The sequence below is a fragment of the Tamandua tetradactyla genome, chromosome 3 (assembly GCF_023851605.1).
Source record: "Tamandua tetradactyla isolate mTamTet1 chromosome 3, mTamTet1.pri, whole genome shotgun sequence".
NCBI lineage: Eukaryota > Metazoa > Chordata > Mammalia > Pilosa > Myrmecophagidae > Tamandua > Tamandua tetradactyla.
Genome location: NC_135329.1, coordinates 28313693 through 28339606, shown reverse-complemented (window position 1 = coordinate 28339606; position 25914 = coordinate 28313693). Strand labels below are relative to the sequence as shown.

Here is a 25914-nt window from a genome sequence, read left to right as displayed (position 1 = left end):
CCCAACCTAACTGACTAGGGATCTCTGGGGTTGGGACCCAGCCATCTGCATTTTAATAATATCCCAGGTCAATCTGATGCATCGACAGGGAAGATGGAGAACCAGTGCTTTGGCATTTTTGTCACCAATGAGAAATTTAGACACACTAAAATGTGAGCACTCTGAGCTGGAACCCAGGTCTCCACATTCTGAGGGCTGCAGCCTGTCATTACCATGGTGGCGTTCGGAAATAACTTGTGTGCACAGATCCCAGCGGGTTGCAATTCTTAAATGCAGGACCTACTCTAATGCCTCTGAGTCTTTTATTTAAGAATACAGCAGTGGTTTCTGTTTTAGTTTCTTGTTGTTACCCAAGTCCTTTATTGGGAAATGGGTAGCAAAAGAAGAAAGGGGGTGGTTTCAATCATTTAGAGCTCAGGAAACTTGGAGGAACTCTGATCTTTTAAAAGTTCGAACACGGTAGTTCCAAAGTAGGGAAACCCTGAATCAAGAAATCCCCCAATTTAGAGCGGTTCTCTAGTAATCTGTCAAATCGCTATTTAAACTGTAGTGGGATTTTTCTTCCTTTTTTAGAAAAAGAAAATTAAAAAAAAAAAAAAAAAGGAAAACCCAACTGAAACGTTCCCGAGTCTGAACATAGCAAGATTACTGTTACCCTTTAAAAATTCCTACAGAGGAAAAAGATCTCATGGACCCAAAATCAAGCACACCAACCTGGAGCCAGATAGCCAGGGCTGGGCAAAGAATTGACCCACAGGGTCCTGCAGGGATCATAATTTAAATAGCAAGATCCGGAGAATGAGATTTATAAGTCCAGAGCTCAGCAATGCACCAGGAAAAAAAAAGGGAAAAAAACTTTTTTCCATAGTTCTCAGTCCTTCTCTTTAGTGGAGCACCTCACTCACGTATTGATTCTGATCTGTTGCAAAAATTGATTGCATTGATAAAGGAGACTACTGAAGCATACATGACTAAAGAGTATGAAAATTCCAAAGATCATATGGATTTTCTCTACACAAACATGCTCCCATGGTTACATTCGAGTATGTGCACAGAACAGGAGACAGACAGAAATTAAAACAGTTGTAGTACAGAGGAGATGAAGTCTTCTCCTTTAATGTTGCTTTGGTTAATAATAGATACTGCTAAATAATCACTTTGGCAACTTCTTTAATGCATTTGACCCAAACCTGAAAGTAATGAGGATCCTGTTACCTGCCCCCAGCCCCAAGCATTTCCATCCCCCAAACAGCCAGGCTAGAAATGGGATAGTCAGATCCCTGGATTTTATTTCTATAAAAATCATGAGGCCAGCTCCCCCCTTGTAGACACAAGCCTATGTTTGGTATAATGGTCCCCGGGCCCTTTCTTCCTCTGGCTATTCTTTCACTGAGGTTTCTGAAGCACAAAGGAAGTCAGAAAAAAGAACAGAAACCCACTTCTCTACTGCTTCACTGCAGACAAGAGGCAGGAGGGAGAGAGCATAGCAGAGGCCAGAGAGAGCCGCATACCACACTGAGAGGCTGAGCTGGGTTCTGTGCTGGTCCGCCTCCCCAGCAGGCCTGGAGGTGGGAGAAGTGGACACAAGCAGAAAGGGGTGGGAGGGGAGTGTGTGTGTGTGTGTGTGTGATGTTCATATCCATGTTTTCAGGAGCTCCAAAGGGAACCAAGTTCTAATTTTCTTGTTCTGCTTACTGAGAATGTACTTATTATCTCATATATACACACACAAATAAGCTCTAAGATTTTGCATTCTTTTGAATGTCATCCAACATAAATCCCATAAAGATACTTGGATAATGTTGGGCAAGTCACTGCACCTGTCTGGACCTCAGATTCTTCATCTAAAAAGTGAGAGGATTAGGTGAGAGAAACATTTTTCCCACAAAGTCTTGAGCCAGAATATTGTAAATGTTAAAAGTGATATCCTGGTTCCTGAGGTGGTTTTAAGTCTTCATTGTTTGGTTGATAATGCTTCAATGTTTGTAGAATCCCCCAAACACCTTGCAGTGGCCCAGAATTCCTTAAAGCCCAGGTTAAGGCCACTGGACCAGATTAGCTGATTCCCAAAGTGCCCTCTTAAATCTAAAATTCTTGGATCTAAAATCATTGCTACAAGGAGAAAGGGTGGTTGAGGGAGAAATGAGAGCATTGAGTAAAAAATATGTGGGAGAGGAAAATAGTTAAAAAGAAAAGAAAAAGAACCATTTAGGAAATGGTAAGGGGAAAAAATAACAGCTAGCATTACTGTTCTCATTGATGTTGAAAGCTAGAACTGAAGGGGCCTTATAAATGATCTATTTTCACCTCCTTTGCTATACGGATGAGAGAACTGAGGTCCAGAGATCTTAAGTGGCTTTCCCAAAGACGCAAAGCTGAATTTAGACTGTAGGGAAAAGAGCAGGGATCCTTTGATGGGATATAACCCCAAGACAAAAGGGCCTGAGAACTTGTCAGGAGATCCCTCCTACTCAAAGTCAATCCCACAGTGGGTGCTGGAGCCCAGGGGATCATGATAGACTGACTGCAGATGATGCCAGAGTTGAAGAGAGGAGGAAACCATCAGTGTCTTCCAGAATCTTCCCACCTGCACCCAACTCCTCTCTGGAAACCAAGGCCCAAGCCACTGGCCTCCCTCCATGACCTCCACTCATCCCTGACCGCCTTGCAATGCCCTCTTGGCAGAAGCTTCTCCCCAGCCTGAGCAAGTGTGCTTCCCACCCAGAAACAGAATCTACATTAGAATGGTAGTCTTATGTGAATCCTCTTCCCTCACACACGCAGCCCACTTGGCAAAGTACTTGCCCTTTCTTATCCTTTTCTTCCCAGAGGTGGTGCTGGCTCTGCTTAACAGGCGAGGGGACGCTGGCTCAGAAAGTTTAAGTGACCAGCTCTAGGCCCACCCACAGCAGGAGGCAGAGGTGGGACTAGAACAGAGACTGACTGGCCCCAAAGTCGACTGTTCACACTCCCGCCAAAGGAGGGATTCGAGGTGGGGAATGTTAAGCACTGATTTTGAGGTCTGCCCCACCCAGTCAAATCATCTGGGTCAAGCTGTATGGCCTCCCTGAGCCCCATTGCACTTGCCTCCCAAAACTGGGCATGTTAATACTGTCTTCCCTTAGAATCGCTGTGAAGGTTAGCTAAAATGATGTATATAAAAGCACTTGGTAAACGACAAATCCCCAACACAAGTAGTGGTAATGATCACAGGTTCTCTGTGTCCCTCTGACTCCTTCCAGCTTCCACATAAACATTTCAATGTCAGGGGGACTCATTCTTGTCCAAAAAAACCAACCAAAAAAACGCTCATTCATTCCATTTTTGGACCATTTTAAGTACCAGAAGGTCTTCCCACTGATGTGTTAATATTAAAAGGATTTTTCTATCGCTTCTACCTGCAAGGGCTAGTTCTGGCCCTGAAGCTACCAAGCGTGAGCTGTGCCCTCCTCTCTCCTACTCTGCACAGCCAGCCCTGTGGTTCTAAACCCAGGGCTACAGACAAACACGGGGAATTAGGGGGCTCACAAATTATCTCCCCACCAGGGCCCCCTGCTCTTCACACATATTTTAACACTGACTTTGCAAGCCCATAGACATCAGTTTGGATAGGATACGTTAACGGGATAAAACTGAAAGCATCCCCAGGCCACTCGACTTCCCAGGAGGATCAATGGCCGTGGGAAGGCAGTCAGGCTTCCCTGCTCCTGCCCAGGGTGGCCTGGCCTGAATCCACCCTGCAGCTCCCTGCTCTCTGTCCCTAGGTCTTAGGTTCTTCGGATTTCCAAGTTGAAAGGGCTTTTAGTGTCACACGCTCCTGGCTCTTCTCCCATGGCCTTGTCCACCCAGATGCAGCTCCTCTGTGAGGCTCAGTTCACTCTGAATCCTGGTCCCTGTTCATCCTTGAGCTGAGGTGGTGACCACAACCCCCAGAATCCCCCACAGCACCAAATGAGCAGATTTACCTCCCACTCTCAGGTTCTATTTTCGTCTTTCAACATCGCCATTGCCATCACCATCATTTGTTAAGTGCCTAACTGCACATGGCTTTGTGCCAGGTGACAGGAATGAAGAATCATAGAACACCAGCTGCCCTGCTTGCTGCTACGACCCACAGTCCGGGGAACAAACAGGTCAGTGATATAGGCAGAAAGCTAAACTGAGCTTCTATAAAGCTGAGATTTGCCAAAGGGTGGGGATTAAGGCTCCGTGCATAACTGGGGGAGGAAGAAGGAGGACCACATATAGGAGAGGCATGTAGCGCAGGGTAAAGGACACAGTGCCAGGAGCCAGGAAGCCTGGGTTCTGGTTCCTACCTCTTCATCATCTAGTAGTTCGTGACCTTCAGTAATGGGCTGACTCGTGTCCCCCCCCACAAAGGCATGTTCAAGTCCTTATTCCTGGGCCCGTGAATATGAAGTCATTTGTAAATAGGATCTTTGAAAATGTTATTAGTTAAAGGTGACACCAAGGCCTTATCAGGGTGGGCCTTAGGCCATTAAGACTGGAGCCCTTTCAAGCAGAGGCAATTTGGACACAGTAGGAAGAGACAGACTGGGAGAGAGATACCATGTGATGGAGGCAGAGATTGAGTTATGGTTTGCCAGCAAGCCATTCTGGTGGTTTGCTATGGATATCAGAGACAGCATGACCCTGCCAACACCTTCATTTTGGACTTCTAGCCTCCAAAATTGTGAGACAATAAATCCTTATTGCTTAAGCCAACCAATCTGTGGTATTTGTTATAGCAATCCTGACAAACTGAGACAACTTAAGAAAGCCATTTCACTTCTCTAGACCTCTACTGCCTCTGCTGTAAATTGTAATAATTTCTACTTAGACTAATCCAAATACTCAGCATATTATGGGATTTGGAGTTGGAAGGGGTCTAGAGATCATCCAGGCTGGTGGTTGCAAAACCTGGATGATCCTTGGGGAATGGGTTGGAAGAGGGGGATGTTAGAAATACAGATGACCTACCCTCAGTCTACCAGTTGGAACTAGCAGGTGGGACAAAGGAACCTTTATTTTAACTGGGAATTATGATGCAGCAAATTGGGAATCATTGGATCACAGTTGGTAAGACTAGTGGCCAGAGGGGGAAAGCAACCTGCCCAAAGCCACACACTTGGTTCAGAGCAAAGTTGGGACCTGAACAGAGGTCTTTTCATCTAAAGCTTCATTCCAGCTCTAAGTTTCTAAGGGATCCCTTTGCATCCGAATGGATATAGGGAGTGCTCCTATGTCTTCTTACTATCCCAGGGAACCACAGATACTGTAGGATTAGAGGCATTTTCAAGTCCATGCTATTCCTAGTGTGAGTAGACTCACATATATGAAGACAACATGATTGTTCCCTCCAACCCCTTCAAACTTCATGGAATAGTGTGAGGAGCCATTGGGTTCCAGTCTCTGCTCTGCAAATAACTATGAGAATTTGACCAAGTCCATTCACTTATTTGGGCCCAGGGTACCCTGTATGCAGAGTGAGTAAGGGACTCTCTCAGGTCCGTTCCAGCATGGCTGTGCTATCTGCTATATAGTACTTCAGGGCTGAAGGAAACTTGGACACCATCTAGTCCAGAGCTTCTATCCTGGTATACCTGGAGAATGGGTCCCTCAACCCTCAGCGCACCTGGGCAAGAACTGCTGTGGCCTGAACCTCTAGGCCCGGTGGTTTCCCCTTTCTCACATGCACTCTCTGTGCCTCCAAGTCACCTCTGGTTTGCCACAGTTTGCCGTACAATATTTTCATTATCTGCATGTACTAGAACAGGAAAAGGTTTTGAAACTGCAGATCAAGTCAACCTCCAGTCTAATCATCAAATGCTCTCCACAACCCACAATGCTTGTCTCCCTGCATGATCCCTTCAGTCATCTGAAACTTCCTGCCTTATAAACCAGTCCTTCCAATTCGCAAGGAGCTCTAATTGCTATAAAAGTCTGCATTATGTGAACCACAACCTGTCTTCTCACAGCTGTTGGTTATTAGTTGGACTTCTGTCCTCTGGGGATATACTGAATTTGTTCAATCCCTCTTCAATATAACATCACTTCAACTTTTTAAAAGCAGCTTTGGATTCCCCTAGAGCCTTTTCTTCTCCAGTCTAAATAGCCCTAGTTCCTTTGCTATGCCTCAGAAGTTAAGCCATGTTTTTCATTATTCTTGTGGCTCTAGGAGATTCCATCCCAAGCCTCATCTCTCTGAGGATCTCATCTGCCTCGGGTTTCAAGGAGGCAACAGCAGGAAAGAGCTGCTAGTCCTGTTTCAGACACTTGCTCCAAACCAATTCCCTCCAGATGGGTTGGCTACTCACTAGTTGGAGGGAAAAGAGTATTCCCATCAGTACCACTCAAAGCCACTCTCTAGGCAAAGAGCTATGGACAGAGTTTGGCCACGGGGGATGCTTTCAGACAGCACTTGTGGGAGAAGCTTCTGAGGTGACTGTTCAGCAGCAGAACTGATGTGTGCTTTTGATACAGTTTTATATTCCGTTCTCCTCTCTGCTCTTGCAAAAAGGTAACAGCATGCTGTGGGCATGGGCTCTCCACTGGGGCAGGGCCGGGGCCTGAAGCTGGGGCTAGGGCATTTGTTCTCCTAAAGCAGGGGTAGCAGTAACATAAATGAGCAAAAAAGACCACATATGAGCAGCGGAAGCTCAGCTGAACTAGTGGGCAGGTACCCTGAGGAAGGAGCAGGGCTGCCATTTGGAAATGGAGCATCCATAGGACCACTTCTTCTAGTTTTTAATGAGAAGCTGAAAATCCAGATTTTTAATGTGAAATCTCCTAATTTTTAAAATATTGGCTCAAGCTTAAAAATTTTACTGTATACTGGTGAAATACATCTTTGTCTCATCTATCCCAAAATCGGCTAGGGTCACCCTCTCCTTCAGGACAGTGTGGTCTTCCAGGAGCAGCCAAATGTCTTCAGCTCTTCTCCAAATGCTTTTTCAGGTCTTGCAACCATTCTCCCCTTAACCAAGAAAGAGCTATCACTTTGAGGCAGACACTAAAGATTTTAGGGAATGAGAAAATGACACTTTTCCTGGTTTCCTGCCTGAGCATTTATACCCTATTTCTAGTATTGAATATATTGCCAATTAAAATATCATTTTTCAAGCACTTTTTATGTGTCAGGTGTGATGTTAAGAAATTTACGCATACATTCCCATAACACCCTGTCCCACTTACAGAACCCATGAACACCATGAGAACAGGGGCCGTTCCATTCTTTCCCATCCACATATCCACATATGCCAGTGCATGGACCAGTGGTCAGGGCAAAGAAGGTGCTTGATAAATATATGCTAACTGAGTTGTTCTTTAAAATAGATACTGCTAATATCCCCATAGCACAGATGAGGAAATGGGAATCTCAAAGACACCAAATAACTAGCTAAGGTTTGGAAATCGTCATAGGCCTAAGACATGGTAAGTCTGAGTCTTTCCCAAGCTCATTTGACCAAAACCCAGGTGCTTGACCGTACAGTACTTCCTGGTCTACACAGAAGACCCAGATGTCAGTCTCAAGTGCCTGCTCTTGAGTTTGCACCTGTCAATTTTTCAGTCAATGAGAGTGTGTGGAGTGTGGAGCCTTCAGACCTCAGCAAGCTCTCATCCGCCCCGAGACCAACAGCTCTGCCATTGAGCTGCCTATTGAGGTTTCTAAAAACTAATTTGGGAGTCTAACCCCAGTTTTACCTTTGAAAAACAAGACAAAATCAAAAGAGGAAACCCACTGCTGAGGCCTTAGAAAGCCTCCTTTTCTCAAAGCTGCTTCAGGTCATTGAAGAGGCCTGCAGGTCTGATGTACATTCTTAGAAACACAATGAGACAGGAGTGAAGCTGCCTACTCTTGGCCCTGGGTAAGAGAAGGACTTAGATGCAATGCATCCACTTTCTAGAACTACTGCATTCTTGCCTTCTGCTTTGCCCTAATCCCATGTGTGCCCAGCTGCACAGAAGGCAAGCAAATTAAGGACTGGTGGTGAAGTGAAGGTAGGTACAACTCACAAGACGAGAAAAATATCAAGGACCGGAAAAGGGCAGGACAGGGAAAATTGCAAATGTAGTAAAGGAAGAGCTCCAGATAGACCCAAAAGAGAGATGAGAAGGCATGAATGATCACTGATACAGTGTTATACCCACTTGCAGTAGAAGGCAAGAGATTATTAATAACTTTATCTCAAACGTGGGCACATGTATAAGTCTTTTCAACTGCTCCTTAATGACCAGACCCTCCCATTCCCAGGCATCCAAAAAATGTCCCTGACAGTCCTGCTCTTTCCTGGAAGCCATTTCAGTTAAAAAAACACAAGGGGCAGTGCAGAGCTGCTTTGTTCAAAGTAAACAATAGTCTGATTTCTCCTTTTGTTCATTGTAGCATCAAAACTCTCATCTCAACAATTTCAATTCAATACAGCAGTTCAGGTATTGACATAGGTGCAAGGCAAATTGTATAGCTCCTACCTTAACTCCTAGTAATTCTGAGACCCTGAGCAAGGCACCTCCCTGCTGTAGGCCTCAGCTGCCTCATTTCAACACTGGGAGGTTGGACCAGCTCTCATGTTCTTTGACTTAAGTCCTTACTATAAAAACTCGGTGTACTTGACATTGAGTTCTTCGTCTCGAGTCCTCAAGGTTAGTACAGGGCCTGGCCATAGGAGCGCCCAGTACATACCTTGAATGGATTCTGTAATTAGAAAATAGTAGGAAGAGGGTGTGGTGGAAGGGGTCTTAGGACAAGTTCTTTACAAAAAAGGAAGTAAAGTTTGGAAAATATTGGGAAGAGGGAGGGTATAACAAGAAGATGATATTCCTCTCCCTTTTTATCCTAATATCACAGCTCTGTTTATTCTGAGAAGCAACCAGCTGCAGCTCCAAAATAGATGTACTGAGAAACGCCTCTAATGACAGAGAATGCTTCTGAGGGAACCAAGGTTAAAACAGCCCTTTTCCAGGGAGGGGAAAGTAGAAGAGACTGGAGAAGGCAGACCCTTTAGGGTGCCCTTCCCACTACTCCTCCTGCCTCCTTCACCTCCTCCTCCCCTGAACCCGGGTAGTAGTGATTCTTTTGGCCTGGTCAGGACAGACCTCTCTGCTGGCCCTGTAGGCTACTCTTCAGGCCCTGATGGGAATGTCAGCTCTTCCCCACAAGGGGATTCCATCAGCAGGTGCGAGGAGTATCTTTCTTCTCTCTAGATCTGAATATCCTTTCCCAACAGGACAGAGCAGGAAAGATGAAGAGAAGAATTGACCGAACCAGAGGGTTTGTATAGTGTGCTAGATGGAAAACTTGTGTGTGTAAATGTGCAGCTGCACGCATGTGCAGAAGTCGAGGGTGAGTAAGATGGGAAGGGAGACCAGTGTGTCTGTGGGGAGAGCTGTTCCCTCCCTTACCTTCCTCTGAAATGACCTGGCACCTGACGCGAACATCACCCCCATAAGGGCCACTAGCCATCACCCCTCCCTCCACCACAGAGTGAAAGGATGGCCCGAGGTGGGTAAGAACTGCAGGGCAGATTTGGGCCCTCAGAAAGGCCCATTCTAACCCCAAAGCAGGCCCAGCCTGGCTCTGACTCCACCAGGTCCTGTTTGGTTAGGTCCTCTTTGCTTCCACATCAACATTGTCTGCACTTGCAGGGGACAGATCTGTGGTGTCTGAGGAGAAAGAAAACTCTTCTCTGGAGGCTCACAACCTGCCTCTCTGCTGGACACTTGGCTGATAATGGAAAGCTGGATGAGCCCAAACACCTGCACTTGGTGTGTCCAGTCCCTCACCACCCACAGCAGGACAAATGGCTTCAAGGATCTCCCTGGATATGCTTTCTGGACTCTTTGTCTAACTTCCTGGATGCCAGTCCCTCCACCTGCCTCCATACCCCCACCAGGCAGGCCAGTGGCTCCTAATGCCAGGAGGACCACTTGGCATGGGCCTCCCAGGACAAAGGGCTTCAAATTTACATTCTGACATTATCTCCAAGTGAGTTGCAATCACTTTATTTATATGTGTGTGCATGTGTGCCTAACACCATTAACTGGTGAAAGTAAACATTTAAAACACACCATTTAGGGACACCCAAATCAATAGGCCAAGCCCTTGATCTTGAGACTTGCTCTTGTGAAGCTTATGTATGCAGTGGAGAAGTTTAGACTACTTATAGATATGCCTAAGAGTCACCTCCAGAGGACCTCTTTTGTTGCTCAGATGTAGCTTTTCTCTCTCTAAGCCCAACTCTGCACATGAAACCATTGCCTTCCCCCACTATGTGGGACATGACATCCAGGGGTGAAAGTCTCCCTGGTGGTGTGGGAGATGACTCCCAGAGATGAGTCCAGCCCTGCCACAGTGGGATCAACAATGCCATCCTGACAAAAAGGGGAAAAAGAAGTGTAACAAATAAGGTGTCAGTGGCTGAGAGAGTTCAGAGTTGAGAGGCTAAACTGGATGTCACTCATACACATGCTTCAGTTAGACATTGCTACCTATCATAACTTGCTAAACCCCAACCAAAACCATTCCTGCCAATCCCAAAGAATGCCTAGGAAATTATATAAGATTCTACAAAGGTTCCGCGCACTAGGGTAGCTCTCCCAAACCTACAACCTGCAGGTGGGTCATTGGACCAAATAAGTTGTGAAATGCAAAGGCGTCAGTCCTTCCAAAACATCAACTAGTTCCATCCCCCTGTCCCATATTATTGACAGCCCCTTCCAACATGAAAAAGTTAGAATCAACATAGTCCAAATACCCCTTGAAAGTGGGAGGAAGATCAAAGGTGATGTTGGAGTTATACAGAGAAGGCCAGGTTTAACAAATAAGTATGACTGCTGAAGCATTATACTAATATTTCTTTTAGTCTCTAGTACCTTAGAACAGCTAGAAATAAAAACCTAAAATTGTGGAATTGTAACCCATACCAAACTGTGAAATTGTTCTACAACTAATTGTTGCAATGTACTTTGAAATCTATTGCTTTTATGTGTATATGTTGTTTAAAGAGAAGGAGGAATGTAACAGAGAAGATAGGATTTAACAAATGAGTATGACTGCTGAACCATTATCTTGATATTTCTGTTGGGCTCTAACGTCTTGGAGCCATTAGAAGAAAAAACACAAAATTGTGGACCTGTAGCCCATACCAAACTTCAAAATTTGTTCTATAACTACTTCTTAAAATTATTTGGAAATCTATTGCTTTTTTTGTATGTATCACACACACACACACACAAACATATCATAATGTTTGCTGCCCTATTTTGGTATTTCATCACCTTCTTCTTCTTTTTTTAATCCACCCAAGCCTCAAAAACTAGATGAGGCCCAAACTGCTCTGGAGCTTTAGAAACCCTGTTTTCAGGCACCTTCTACCTTCTTAAACCGAGGCTTCAGATACCAGGTGAGACAGAGTGCAGCCTTCTCTTCCCCTCCTGTATGCTCTCGGTACAGTTCTCTGATTCTTACACTGTTACTCACCACCTTGCACACCTCCCCTTACCCGTGCCCAGGAGCAACCTTCACACCCACACCCACACACACACACAAACACACAGACACACACACAGACACAAATACAAGTGGGCCCCTTACATACTTGGAGCTGGAGCCTCTGCTCTGGCAGTGTCCTTCCCCAGCCTCTCTTCTATACACTCAGAAGTTTCAAATGGGGACTTCCTGTCTCCCTCGGGGATACAGGCTAGGTTGCAAGAAATTTGCATATTGCAACGACCTACTCAGGAAATACCTCCCCTGGACTGGGAAGTTAGGTAGGTGGTGGGGGGTGGGGTGGGGTGCAGGAGGCTAGACGTCACTGCCATTTTCAGATGCCTGCACTGATCGTAACCTGGAACTGATCTTCCAGGATTTGGGGGCAGACCATGATCTGGCCAGCTGAATAATTCCCAAATATCACTAGGCAAAGACTGGCCTGCCACCCCAAGAACCTGGGCACTTGAATCTAGACTCTGGATGTTGCCTTGGGAGAGAGTGTTTACTATGAAACAAACAAGGTAGCATAAAACCTATAGATTAGTCAAAAGTTCTGCTCTCAAAGATTTTTACAGCCTTCCCCCTGAGGGGATGTGGGGAAGAGAAATTAAGGGTTGGGAAATGCTAAGAGGGGGTGGATCTGAGGAGTCTGTCTTCAGGGAAGTTGAACTAATTCCTGGGTCTGGGTGGGATGGGGTCCCCTGAGATTTTCTAGGATGTGACTTATTCTCTCACTCCAAGACCCAAGTTTCAAGGCAGGACTTGCCTCTTTGGGTTTCAATTTTCTTGTTGGTCACAGGAAGTGGATTATCAAGTGGGTCGCTCCCTTACTTGAAAAAGAAGCTGAAAAGCTCTGTGGGAAAAGGGCCAAGTAAAGAAGAGATGAAGAAGAGATGAAGTATGATCCCGGAGGTCTCATACTCCTGGGCCAGTGCAAAGTCCGGTAAAAAAGCAAGATATTTTATTTTTTGTTATAGAAGCTCCTCATTATCTTATCTCAAATCGGAACCCTCTGAAGGTCAAGTTTCATGGTCTTTGACAGGAAAGTAAATTTCCAACACCTAGGCCAAGTATTTTCCATTGGTAGAATTTTCAAGATGTGGAAATCCAGGTCATCTCAGTGTCTTAGCTTAAAAATGTAAGTCTTCTGTCTTCTAGGAGAAGGTACAGGTTACTCATAATGATAATTTGAAACTAATAAACATCTACTGCATGTTTCAATATGCCAGCTACAAATATAACTCATTTAATCCTCAACACAAAGCAAGGAGATTGGTACTATTATTATCCCACCATGTTAAATATGGGGAAACTGAGACCTACAGAGGGAAAGCAGCCTTCCCAAAGTCACAGAGCTAGGAAATGGCAGGTGTGGCTCCTGTTTCCTTAACCACTGTACCAGACTATCAAGTAAGGAAACATGTTGGACTTTGTCACATTGTAGAGGAAAGTGGTGAGGACTTTGGCAGTTCCCTGTTCTTGCTAGAATATTTCTTTTTCCCATAGAAAAGATATGCTGCCCTGTGACAAGATTAAGCCATGCATGCAGTCACTTTCCTGAGGTATCTTTCTGTTTTCCCTTAGCCTGGGGGGATCATGTGGCTCTACTCCAGAGATTTGACTCTGGTCAACTGCACAGACATTATGAAGTACCTACCATGTGGGCAGACAGGGGCTAGAACATAGAACCAAAAAAGTGGGATCTAGAAACTTACAACCAACACTAGCATTTCCAACAAAAGAATAGAACAAGTCAAAATGCGGTAAGTGCCGCAAAAGTGATACCAATGAAATTATCCATAGGGAGAAACAAAAAAGAAAGAAAGAAGTTAACTTTTACATGATTGGGAAAAGCAGAATCTGATCTAGATCTTCAAGGATGGATTGCTTTGTAAACAGGAGGAGATGGCCAGGGAAGGCTGTCAGCAAAACTTAGACTTAATGTGGGTAGGAAAGCAGGAATGTCTACAGCTTCCTAGGGATTCACTCAAAAGTATGGAAGGAGAATAAACTTGGAATATGTCATTGGTAACAGAGTCCAGCAGGAGTTAGAAACAGGGTAAGATGATGGGTAATTGGAGCTGATGGGATACAGACTGTGCAACAGGACTAGATACAAAAACTCAAAAATGGACAGCACAATAATACCTAATTATAAAGTAATCATGTTAAAACACTGAATGAAGCTGCATCTGAGCTATAGGTTTTTTTTTTGTCTGTCTGTTTGTTTGTCTTTTTTTTCTTTTTCCTTTTCTTTTTTTTTTAACTATTATTATTATTTTTATTTTTTTCTCTATATCAACATTCTATATCTTTTTCTGTTGTTTTGCTAGCTCTTTTCCTAAACCGATGCAAATGTACTAAGAAATGATGATCATGCATCTATGTGATGATGTTAAGAATTACTGATTGCATATGTAGAATGGAATGATTTCTAAATGTGGTGTTAATTTCTTTTTTTCTTTAATTAATAATAATTTTATTATTATTATTATTATTATTTTATTTAATAATAAAAAAATAAATTAAATTTTATTTTTAAAAAATTTAATAATTTTTAATTAAATTATTAATAATAAAAATTAAAATAATTAAATTTTATTATTAATAATTTAATAATAATTAAAAAAGCTGTGGGATTATAGTTTTAGCCCCCACATGACTATTAGGAGACCTGGTCCCAGGACTGTGGGAAGCAGGGGTCTGGAAATAAGGCTCCTACAGAAAGCCCAGAGCCTCAAATAGTCGCTCTATGTGTTTAAAAAAGACTAGAAGAACTTCACCCAGAAGCTCTGGGAAGAACTTAGACACAGTTTGGTAATCACAAAATGAGAAACTTTATATTAAAATGATCGTAAAAAAAGGGCGGGCCACGGTGGCTCGCAGGCAAGAATGCTTGCCTGCCATGCCCGAGGACCCGGGTTCGATTCCTGGTGCCTGCCCATGTTAAAAAAAAAAAAAAGAAAAATTATTCAGGATCACACCTTCCATCTTTCAGTAATAGAAGAATAGCTCCTATTGGATCAACCATCCCACAGATGCCAACTGTAAACTCTGGACAAAAATTTTAAAAATAACCACATGAAGAAAAATCGAAAGCAGAAAGTTAATGAAGGAGAGTCTACATTTGGAAAAAAGGCATGGTATCACCATTCTCTCAGGTCCTAGTCAATGCAAGTGAGGCAGCTAAAACCAGAAAATCCATACTCACTTGAAGAAGCAGAGAACAGACTTAATAGCAATTAAGAAGCTGGAAAGTGAGGTAGGAAATACTGGAAAGGAGAGAGTCCCAGAAAGGGAGCCCCCAAATTTGTATAGGCTAATATCAGAATCATGCATATGTGGGGTACACCCCAAAGCAGCCCAGTAGTAAAAAAAAAAAAAGTATGGAAGGAGTCTGAGGGCCTTGAGTGCCCTATTAAAGAGCTGGAATTCCTATTGTGGAGTCTCCTTTGACTGTGGGAGCAACACACCCAGTGCCAAGATTTATAAAGTTTATACTGCCTGGGAGTTATGCATAAAATGGTTCTGCAAGCAAAGCCTGGGGAGGCAGAGTGATTAGTTGGCTGATGCATTGATTAAGGTAAGAATAATTAGCGTCTCACCGGAATGGGGGCAACAAGAAGGGAAAAGAAGGGTGTTCCAGTTTGCAAGCTGTCGGAATGCAATATACCAGAAACAGAATGGCTTTTAAAAAGGGGAATTTAATAAGTTGCTAGTTTACAGTTCTAAGGCTGAGAAAATGTCCCAATTAAAACAAGTCTATAGAAATGTCCAATCTAAGATGTCTAGGGAAAGATACCTTGATTCAAGAAGGCTGATGAAGTTCAGGGTTTCCCACTCAAGTGAAAAGGCACATGACAAATATGATTAGGGTTTCTCTGTCATCTGGAAGGGCATGTGGCAAACACAGCGTCATCTGCTAGCTTTCTCTCCTGGTTTTCTGTTTCATGAAGCTCCCCAGGAGGGTTTTCTTTCTTCATCTCCAAAGGTTGCTGGCTGGTAGACTCTTTGCTTCTCATGGCTATGTCATCCTCTGCTCTCTCAGAAATCTCTCATTCTCCAAAAATGTTTCCTCTTTTATAGGACTTCAGAAACTAATCAAGACCCACTCAAATGGGAGGAGATATGCCTCTACCTAATCCAGTTTAACAACCACTCTTGATTAAATCATATCTCCAGGGAGATGATCTAATTACAGTTTCAAGCATACAATACTGCACAGGGATTAGAAGAAACAGCTGCCTTTACAAAATGGGATTAGGACCAAAACATGGCTTTTCTAGGGTACATACATCATTTCAAACCAGCATAAATGTATAATTGAAGGAAGATGTAGAGGTGGAAGCCATAGGAGTTGGAGGAAAAGCTGTTGTTACCTACAACCTTCTCCGGATGGGAGAACTGTGGTACTGCTCATCAAGTCATAGAATGAGAATGTTTGTGGTTGGGCAAAAACATACTGCTTGGGGCTGGGGCCATCCATGGGTGGGTAGAGAAAATGGGAGGCTCCATTATGCTTTTTAAATAAAAGCTCAAGAATCCATAGACAAAATGCTGACCAGCTATGGCACTGAACGTAATGCCTCTCTTCTTCCATGCCTCCATATCCCTGCCTATCAAAACTTCTGTTTTGCAAAGCCCACCTTACGTTCCATCTCTGTCATAAAACTTTTCATCAGTGTGCCAACACGATGAGTTCTTGCTCCCTTTTCTAGCACATCTTGCTTATTGTTGCGTGCACTCTCTTAGGCTATAGCTTCTTTGTACACTGGAAATGGTACCTGATTCACTTTTCAGAGTGCAGGTCATAGTTCACCCAGGAATATGGAATTGAATGACCCTGGCCTACCTCTCCTCTGCACGCCCCCCAAGATATCTACTCTGTAGCTTTATGGGGTCCCTCTCCTTAGATGCCTATGGAATGCCTCCTGGAGGAGGCAGTAATGGCATAGTAATGGCACAGCCAGAGAGACCTGGATGAAAAGCACAGCTCTATCACTTATTGTTGTGTCACAGACAAATTCCCAACCACTCAGGGCCTTGGTTTCCTTGCCTGCAAAATGGGAGTGATAATGTTGCTGTTTCAAAGTCATCATAAAGGTTAAACACGAGGCTGTGCGCAGGATGCATGTGGAAGGCCTGGCCCAGGGACTAGCATACAGGCACTCACCAAACTGCAGCTCTCTGTAGAGAGAAGTAGGTGCCCAAGGCGTACAGAAGAGTCGAGAAGAAGAATCCAGGCTCTGGGTCTAATCTTAGCCCTGCAGTGGCCTGGGCATTTCCTTACTTCCTCATTTGCAGCATGAGGGAGAATAATCTTGACCCACAGGACCGGGGGTGGGTGAAATGACTGGTGAAAATTCACACAAACATGTAACAGAAATGCTAAGTGACTGTACCAGCTTGGCACATGGCAGACATTTCTGGGGCTAGTGCCAACAGTTGTCACGCAGCTCGCCCCAGACCCAAGCACAGGCGTGACCATGTGTCTGCCAGGCTCAGAGAGGAGATGTGTAATGAGAAAGATGGAGATATGTGACAGGGAGCATGGCGGACTGAGACGTGAAGGCAAGGCTAGGCCCAAATCAGAGAACCACAGAGGCTTATAGAATAAGAAGAGCTTACAGAGGCCACCCAGTCCAAACCTCAACCTAGCACAGGAATTCCCTCTATAGCAATGCTGCCAAGTGGTTAGTCACCTTCTGCTTAAATTCTTCTAGAGGTAAGGAACTCACTACCTCAAAAGTTTAGCATTCTGAATGGTGAGTGAATGTCGTAGAAAGGAGAAGTTTAGAGTCATGTATGTCACCAGAAGGAAAGTTGGAGGTTAAAACATGGGAATGTACAATACAGTGAATATTGGGGTGGACAACAGCCATGATTAACTGTACAAATATTAAAAAGTTCTTTCATGAACTAGAACAAATGTATGGCACTCTTACAAAGAGCTAATAACAGAGGGGTAAACAGGAAAAATGTTCCTACTGTAGACTATGGCTTATGTTTAATGGTAGTATTTTAATACTTTTTCAGCAAAAGCAACAAATGTATTACACCAATACTATGGGTAAATAATAGGGCATGATAAAGGGTATGGGAGGATTTGGGTTTACTTTTATACATTGATTTCTTTTCTGTAGTGTTTCAGTTTGCCAAAACTGTAGAAACACAATATACCAGAAATGGGTTGACTTTTTCAATGAGGATTTATTTGGTTATAAATTTACAGTTCTAAGGCCTTGAAAATGTCCAAATTAAGACATCAAGAGGAAAGGTCAGCAGCCTTTCTCTGAGGAAAGGCTGCTGTCATCTGGGGCTCCTCTGTCACATGGGAAGGCACATGACAATGTCCGCTGGTCCTTCTCTCCTGGATTCTGATTTCAATGGCTTTCTCTCTCAGCTCCTGTGGGTCCCTACCTGTTTCTTCAATGATGTTTCTCTCTAACCTCTCTAGGCTTTTACAGTCTCTAATCCTCTTCGCAAAGGACTCCAGTAAAGGATTAAGACCCACTTTGAATGGGCCAGGTCACATCTCAATTGAAATAGCCTGGCCAAAAGTTCCCACCCACAAGAAAGGATTAAAAGAATGTGGTCTTTTCTGGGGTACATAACAGAGTCAAACCAGCATTGTAGTAATGAAAATGTTCTAAAATTGACCATGAGGTTGTATGCACAACTATGCAATGATACTGTGAGCCAGTGATGGTACACTTTGGATGGTTGGATGGTGTGTGAATATATCTCAATAAAACTGCATTAGGAGGGACTTCCGGAGAAGATGGCGGCTTAGTAAGACGCGCGGGTCTTAGTTCCTCCTCCAGAACAGCAACTAAAGAAACAGAAACAATACGAAACAGCTCCCGGAGCCACAACAGAGACCAAAAAGACAGCGTACCCCATTCTGGAACGGCTGAACAGGCAGGGAGAATCCGCTGCGGTGAGATACCCGAGGGGTGCGCGCTTTCCCGGGCCGGGGCGGCTGGCGACTGGGGTCCCTTCCACACACGTGGCTTCCCGGTCCGACTGGTAACGTTGGATAGCGGGGCCCTCCCGCCACACTTGGCATCTCGGGCCAGCTGGGCAATTTGAACCGGCACTCCCCCAAGCTGCGGTGGCCGGCGACACCCCCTCCATGCGCGGTTTCCCGGGCCGACTGCGAGATTCGGATTGGCAAGTTAAAGGAGCCACAGCATCTTTTACTGGTGGGACCCACAGACAGATGAGCGCCACGAGCGCCACCTACTGGGCAGGAAAAGAAAAACAGAGCCCAGAGATTTCACAGAAAAACCTTTCAACCAGCCGGGTCCCACACCCAGGGAAATCTGATCAAATGCCCAGACACCAGCAGAAGATAACGGATCACGCTCGGAAAATTGAAGATATGGCCCAGTCAAAGGAACAAACCAATAGTTCAAATGAGATACAGGAGCTGAGACAACTAATGCTGAATATACGAACAGAAATGGAAAACCTCTTCAAAAACCAAATCAATAAATTGAGGGAGGACATGAAGAAGACATGGGCTGAACAAAAAGAAGAAATAGAAAATCTGAAAAAACAAATCACAGAACTTATGGGAGTGAAGGACAAAGTAGAAAAGATGGAAAAAACAATGGATACCTACAATGGTAGATTTAAAGAGACAGAAGCTACAATTAGTGAACTGGAGGATGGAACATCTGAATTCCAAAAAGAAACAGAAACTATAGGGAAAAGAATGGAAAAACTTGAGCAGGGGATCAGGGAACTGAATGACAATATGAAGCGCACAAATATACGTGTTGTGGGTGTCCCAGAAGGAGAAGAGAAGGGAAAAGGAGGAGAAAAACTAATGGAAGAAATTATCACTGAAAATTTCCCAACTCTTATGAAAGACCTAAAATTACAGATCCAAGAAGTGCAGTGCACCCCAAAGAGAATAGACCCAAACAGGCGTTCTCCAAGACACTTACTAGTTAGAATGTCAGAGGTCAAAGAGAAAGAGAGGATCTTGAAAGCAGCAAGAGAAAAACAATCCATCACATACAAGGGAAACCCAATAAGACTATGTGTAGATTTCTCAGCAGAAACCATGGAAGCTAGAAGACAGTGGGATGATATATTTAAATTACTAAAAGAGAAAAACTGCCAACCAAGACTTCTATATCCAGCAAAATTGTCCTTCAAAAATGAGGGAGAAATTAAAACATTCTCAGACAAAAACTCACTGAGAGAATTTGTGACCAAGAGACCAGCTCTGCAAGAAATACTAAAGGGAGCACTAGAGTCAGATATGAAAAGACAGAAGAGAGAGGTATGGAGAAGAGTGTAGAAAGAAGGAAAATCAGATATGATATATATAATACAAAAGCCAAAATGGTAGAGGAAAATATTATCCAAACAGTAATAACACTAAAAGGTAATGGACTGAATTCCCCAATCAAAAGACATAGACTGGCAGAATGGATTATGACCCAGCAATACCACTGCTAGGTATCTACTCAAAGGACTTAAGGGCAAAGACACAGATGGACATTTGCACACCAGTGTTTACAGCAGCATTATTTACAATTGCAAAGAGATGGAAACAGCCAAAATGTCCATCAACAGACGAGTGGCTAAACAAACTGTGGTGTATACCTACAATGGAATATTATGCAGCTTTAAGACAGACTAAACTTATGAAGCATGTAAGAACATGGATGGACCTAGAGAACATTATGTTGAGTGAGTCTAGCCAAAAACTAAAGGACAAATACTGTATGGTCCCACTGATGTGAACCGACATTCGAGAATCAACTTGGAATATATCATTGGTAACAGAGACCAGCAGGAGTTAGAAACAGGGTAAGATAATGGGTAATTGGAGCTGAAGGGATACAGACTGTGCAACAGGACTAGATACAAAAACTCAAAAATGGACAGCACAATAATACCTAATTGTAATGTAACTATGTTAAAACACTGAATGAAGCTGCACCTGAAATATAGTTTTTTGTTTGTTTGTTTGTATCTTTTGTTTGTTTTTTCTTTTTCCTTTTTATATATATATTTTTTTATTATTATTATTTTAATTTTCTTCTCTATATTAACATTCTATATCTTTTTCTGCTGTTTTGCTAGTTCTTTTCCTAAATCGATGCAAATGCACTAAGAAATGATGATCATACATCTATGTGATGATACTAAGAATTACTGAGTGCATATGTAGAATGGAATGATTTCTAAATGTTGTGTTAATTTCTTTTCTTTTTTTAATTAATAAAAAAAGTTAAAAAAAACTGCATTAAAAAAAAAGTTTAGCATTTCTGTTCCATTGCTCAGAGCTCTAATTACTAGAAAGCCTTCCCTTATATTCAGCCCACATAAACGTTCTGTAACTTCCACCTGGTTCTGCCTTCTGGATTTACACAGAACGAAACACATCTCACTTCCACCTAATGATCTTTCAATACTAGAAAACAGCTCATTTGGTTCTTCTGGGATTTCTCTAGTCTTAACTGCCTCAGTTCCTTCAGTTTTCACAAGACAAGACCTTCAGCTCTTTCACCCTGGACACTGTCTGCAAGCCCTTTCCATCTGGTGAAGAGGGGCCCTCAAGTCCACAGAGGCAGTATGGCCCTGATAGAATGAGATGACCCCTTATTCCAGTTCCTACCACAAGCAGAGGCTTTTCTTGGGGCCTGTGGGACATCCTGGAGGACACCCAGTTTCCACTGTGAGGAGAACAGGGTGGCTGCTATCTTGGAATAGCTTCCTTGTGAGCCAGAACATTGAGACCTCCCAGCTGTGTGGCTGTGTGGGTGTCAGGGTATCTCTTGTGACATTGCTGGCAGAGTGGGGACAATGCAGGTGCTTACAGAATCCCACCTCCACCAAGTGGCTCTGGACTTCAAATGGGAGTGGCTCCTTGCCTGTGCGCTGACCTGCTCGCTCACCTTGAGGTGATGGACCTTCTTTGCAAGCGGAGCACCAACTGGGATGGCCAGAGATGCGCTTGTAAAGGTGGGTCCCTTCCATCTGAACATTCACATCACCCTAGACTTCAGTGAGGGGCAGCTTCCTACCAAGGGCAGCTGGAAACTGGAGCCGAGGTGCTCTTCAGGTGGACTTTGGTTTTCATAGTCAAGCCTTAGCAGTATGGACTTTAGGAGAAGAAGAATGTAACAGTTCTCCAGGCCTGGTTTGTCAAAGGTGTCAGGGAAGGAGGGTTGGGTAGTGGCAGAATGGCAGAAAATGTGATGAAACCAACTGATCCAAGCCCCTGCTTCCCCGAAATATCTCCAAGTGAAAACAGAGAAAGCTTCCCACAGGCAATAAATTCACCCTAGCATTAAATCCCTGGGAGGATGCATTTTATATACTGGGGTATTGAGGTCCAGCTCTTTTCACTCAGGCTAGGGCCAGTGCCATGGGGCACTGAAAGTCCGGGTCTCACCAATGCAAGGAAATGACACATACCTGCCATGCTCAGAGGGAGCTGCTGGGTGAGTCATACCCAGGAAGTGGAAAGGGAGAACAGGTTGGCCTGGGGTGGGTGAGAAAGGGGAGGCGGGGACAGGGAGGCCCTGGAAGCACAGTCTCCTGGCACTGCCAGAGGCTCTGACTTTTCAACTGTTGGCCTTGCCTCCAGAGTTACAAACCAGATCAGCAAAACGATAGGAGGTGCAGGGCCAGACCTGGATTAGAAAAGGCCTGTGAGTAATTGGTCAGCAATTTGTATCCATACAAGAAGGTTACACCATGAGGCCAGCACCTCACCCTCCATCACCCAGACCCAGCCAGGTAAATAAACATCAAATAGAAATGTACTCAGCTGGTCATTTCATAACACGTAGATTGCATTTTCTTGGCACAACTGGGCAGAGTTGGCTGCAAACATGAATTTGAGAATGAGAAAAATTCCTGTGGGGAGGGTGTGTTTGGATCAGCAGGGTTATCAGTGAAGAGAAGGGGGTGGGGAGTGTGTGTACTGGGAAGCTGGGAAGCTGGTCAGATCCAAAGCCCTGTAAATCTGGGTATAGAGACCCAAGGAACTGTAGATAATTGGGGAAATTGGATAGTTGGGAACTGAGCAAAACTCTATCGCCCCTAGTGAAACCATCCTGAATCCCAGAGATAGAAGGATCCTTCCAGGTAGCTTAGCCCAGCCTCCTCAGCTCACAGCCAGGCGCCTGGCATGCGAGCCCTTCACCCATGGCCCCACCAGGAAGCTGTGGGCAAAACTGCAGCTGTGTCTCTCCCAGCCCAGGTCTCTGTTCACTTTAAAAAGAACAAATCCTACTCACCCTTCCCTTCATCATCCCACCAGCTGTTTGAAAGCCCTTGCTCCTGGCTATCACCTAGAAGAAGAAATTCTCAATTCTAGACCCAAAGGGCAAGAGAAATACAATTTTTGGCTTTTTCCCTGATCCCTCTAGCTCTAGTCAAAATAAACCAGGCATAATGTTCCTTAGGTGTTTCTAGCTCTTTCTCCCTCTTCTCCTCCCTGCTTTCCTTCCTTCCTTCCTTCCTTCCTTCCTCTCCCCCACCCACTCCTTCTCTTTAGTTCACCTCCTCTTGAGTCATCATGTTAGGGGAAGTCCCCGTCCCCTCCATTCACCTGCACATGTACCCACACACCTTTAGGATTTACTCACTCTGGGCTTCATGCTCTGGGCTAGAGCTGTTAGCTGGTCAGGGAGAGCGTTAGCCCACAGCTCGGGCAGGGGTCTTGCATGGTCGACAAGGAGGAGGGATGGAAGGAGGGATGAGAGGAGAGTGGGCCCTGGTGACAATTCCCACCCCTTGCAATTGAACACTTAGCTTCTCCTCTGCCCTTTGAAACATCTGCCTTCATCTCTCCTGAACTTCCGACTGCATCACGCCTCCCTTAGACACTCGACCATCTTAGAACAACGTGCCTTTCCTCAGTAGCCTTTGCCAGAGTTGCAAATTTGTATTTAATCCTTAAACTATTTGAGACTTGTTAAGTTCAGAGAGGGCAGGGGGATGGTGTCTGTTTAGGCATCATTGTATCTCTAGAAACTAGTTGATTCAGTGATATTAGCTGGCTGGATAAATGAAGCAAGACTTCACCAGGGCAGCAGTATGTGAATATATGATTTCCAGCCAACATGTTAGATGAAGTTAATGTAGACTGGGCCCCTCCCACCCCAAATGCATAAAATACTAGATAACATGTAACAACAAAAAAATTCCTAATTTTATCAAAGCTTGAAAGAGAAAATTACCAGTGTTAGAAATAGAGGAGACTCAGTTCCAGAGCAGTATACATAGGGGCTAAAGCTGTTATGGACTCATGGGTATCAGAGAGGATGTAGGCTCCTGGGGCTGGGAATGTAATGTTCACACTGGGTGGTGTAATCAGGCTGCAGACCTTTTCTAAGAAGGGATTGAGAGCAGAGAATAATACATGGCTGCCCCGCCTCTGAGATGGACACTGGGAAAACTGCTTACCAGCCCAGGGAGGGGAGACACCTGGGCCCAGGTAAAGAGAGAGACAGAGAGAGAGAGAGAAAGAAAGAGAGAGAGAGGGAGAAAATAAAAACCAAGGCCTGTGATACTCTACTTATGTGCTTTGGAATTCTAATTCAAATAATCAAAATGAAAACATCCAGAAATGCTGACAAATAGTTCAGGCAGAGAACTGTAAGACAATTGCCTCAGTAGGACATTTCCACAACCAGAACCACATGGAAATCTCTCTCTCTCTCTGCCACACACACTCACATACACACACCCCTGCAGGGCTCACAATTCAAAATTATAAACCATACAAGGAAACAAATGACCGTAAAGAAGGTTGGTAGATGCAAATTATAGAGTAGAAAATCAAGACCTGGAGTTAATACGATAATTTAAGGCTAGGAAAAGTACATTTGAATGACTAAATGGAGGAAAAAATGTATGAAAAGTCCAAGATAATCCTAATGGCTAAATTGGGAGGGAATTTTGAAAAGAAGGGAAAGCTAAAATGCTAGTCAACAATAGCTTGGAAGATAAGAATATAAGCGTTAGAGTCAAGCTATCATAAAGTCCTTCCATTTTGGAGAGGAGAATAACAGTATCGGCTAATATTAGATTTTCAATTCAAGTAAATGTGTTAAAAATTAACATAACCATTAGAATAATAAAAATGTAATTTAAAACTTAACCAGTAGAGTGGAAAAGAAGTAAATACAGGAAACAATTCAAACCAATGCAAGACAATAAGGTGGGATAAAGTCCAAGAAAATCGCATAGTAAACATAAAATAGCATAGTAGAAACGCACCACATATATTAGATAATTGTAATAAATATAAAGAGTTTAAATTGCCTATTAAAAGACACTTTCAGACTTAACTTTTCAAAATTCCAGCTATATGTGGTTTACGAGAAACATAACTAAAATGTGAAGATACAAAAAAGTTGAAAATAAGGGGATAGAAAACTATAAACCAGACAATCACTAAAAAAGAAAGTTGATATAGATACAAACAATAGTAAACAAGCTGGATTTGAGGAAAAATTAAAAATAAGCTGAGTGATGATTTTTAAAAGGAAACATTTGCCCAGGCGATACCATCATAAACGAATTAAAACTATAAAGCTAAACTTGACAGAAATTCAAAAAGAACTTCTCTGTTGTCCTTCCTACCTTCATCTGGCCTGAGCTTTCTACGAGTGTGCAGATGCCCCTGCCTTCAACTCAACTGAACCCGCAATCCTGAGCTGTGTCCAATCCTGCCTTGGTAGGACTAAGAGGGTTATAAGTAGTGCTGTAGAGAAAGGGAGCCAAGAGAGGAATGGTGAGAACTAATGTGAAAAACTGAACACCCACCATATCGAAAACATGACGCAAACCACTAAGTGCATTGTTTCAAGCAACCTCACAAATAAATGATGAGGTAATGTTGTTAGTAGCTCTGATTTACAGAAAAGACACTAAGATTCAAAGATATTAATAATTTTTCAGTGGCAACATGGCTGGTCAATGTTACAGCCAGAATTCAGACCATCTGCTACACAGAATTCAGATCATCCCTGGTCTCCATTTTCATCCTGTATTTCTAGTGTATAAAACTCTGCCGGGCACAGATAAGGCATTTGATCGATATCTGCTGAATAAATGAATGAATGAATGAACCAGTCCAGATATAACGCCAACGCTTGTGCTGCTTCTATTATACCAGAGCTATTGTACCAGATTATCCAACTTAATCTTAGCTAGCTGACTCCAACAACTACTTCCACAGCCCAAACATCATTCACTAACCGCTCCCCACCTCTTCCAAAAAAGACTTTTCCCCTCTTGAGTGTATTTACTGGCCATTTCCCCTCCCAGTTCCAGAAATGGCAAAGGAAAAAGAGGAAAGCCAGGGTGTCCCCAACATGTACTGTTGGTGTTTCACAACAGAACTGCTGAGTCTTCTAGGAGCCTGATCTGCCAGGAAACGA

General features: G+C 43.7%; 1 protein-coding gene across 4 annotated transcripts in view; it reads right to left on the bottom strand.

The window, feature by feature from the left end:
* Window positions 1-25914, bottom strand: part of PTK2B (protein tyrosine kinase 2 beta) — a 140768-nt gene that overhangs the window by 86900 nt on the left and 27954 nt on the right. For 2 of the 4 annotated variants that reach the window (XM_077152852.1, XM_077152856.1), the window contains exon 1: window positions 11598-13982. The exons of the other annotated variants lie outside the window; for them this stretch is intronic. The gene's annotated coding sequence lies outside the window, so the exon portion shown is untranslated. Of the gene's footprint in view, window positions 1-11597; window positions 13983-25914 lie in introns of those variants that run through there. 4 annotated transcript variants of the gene reach the window in all.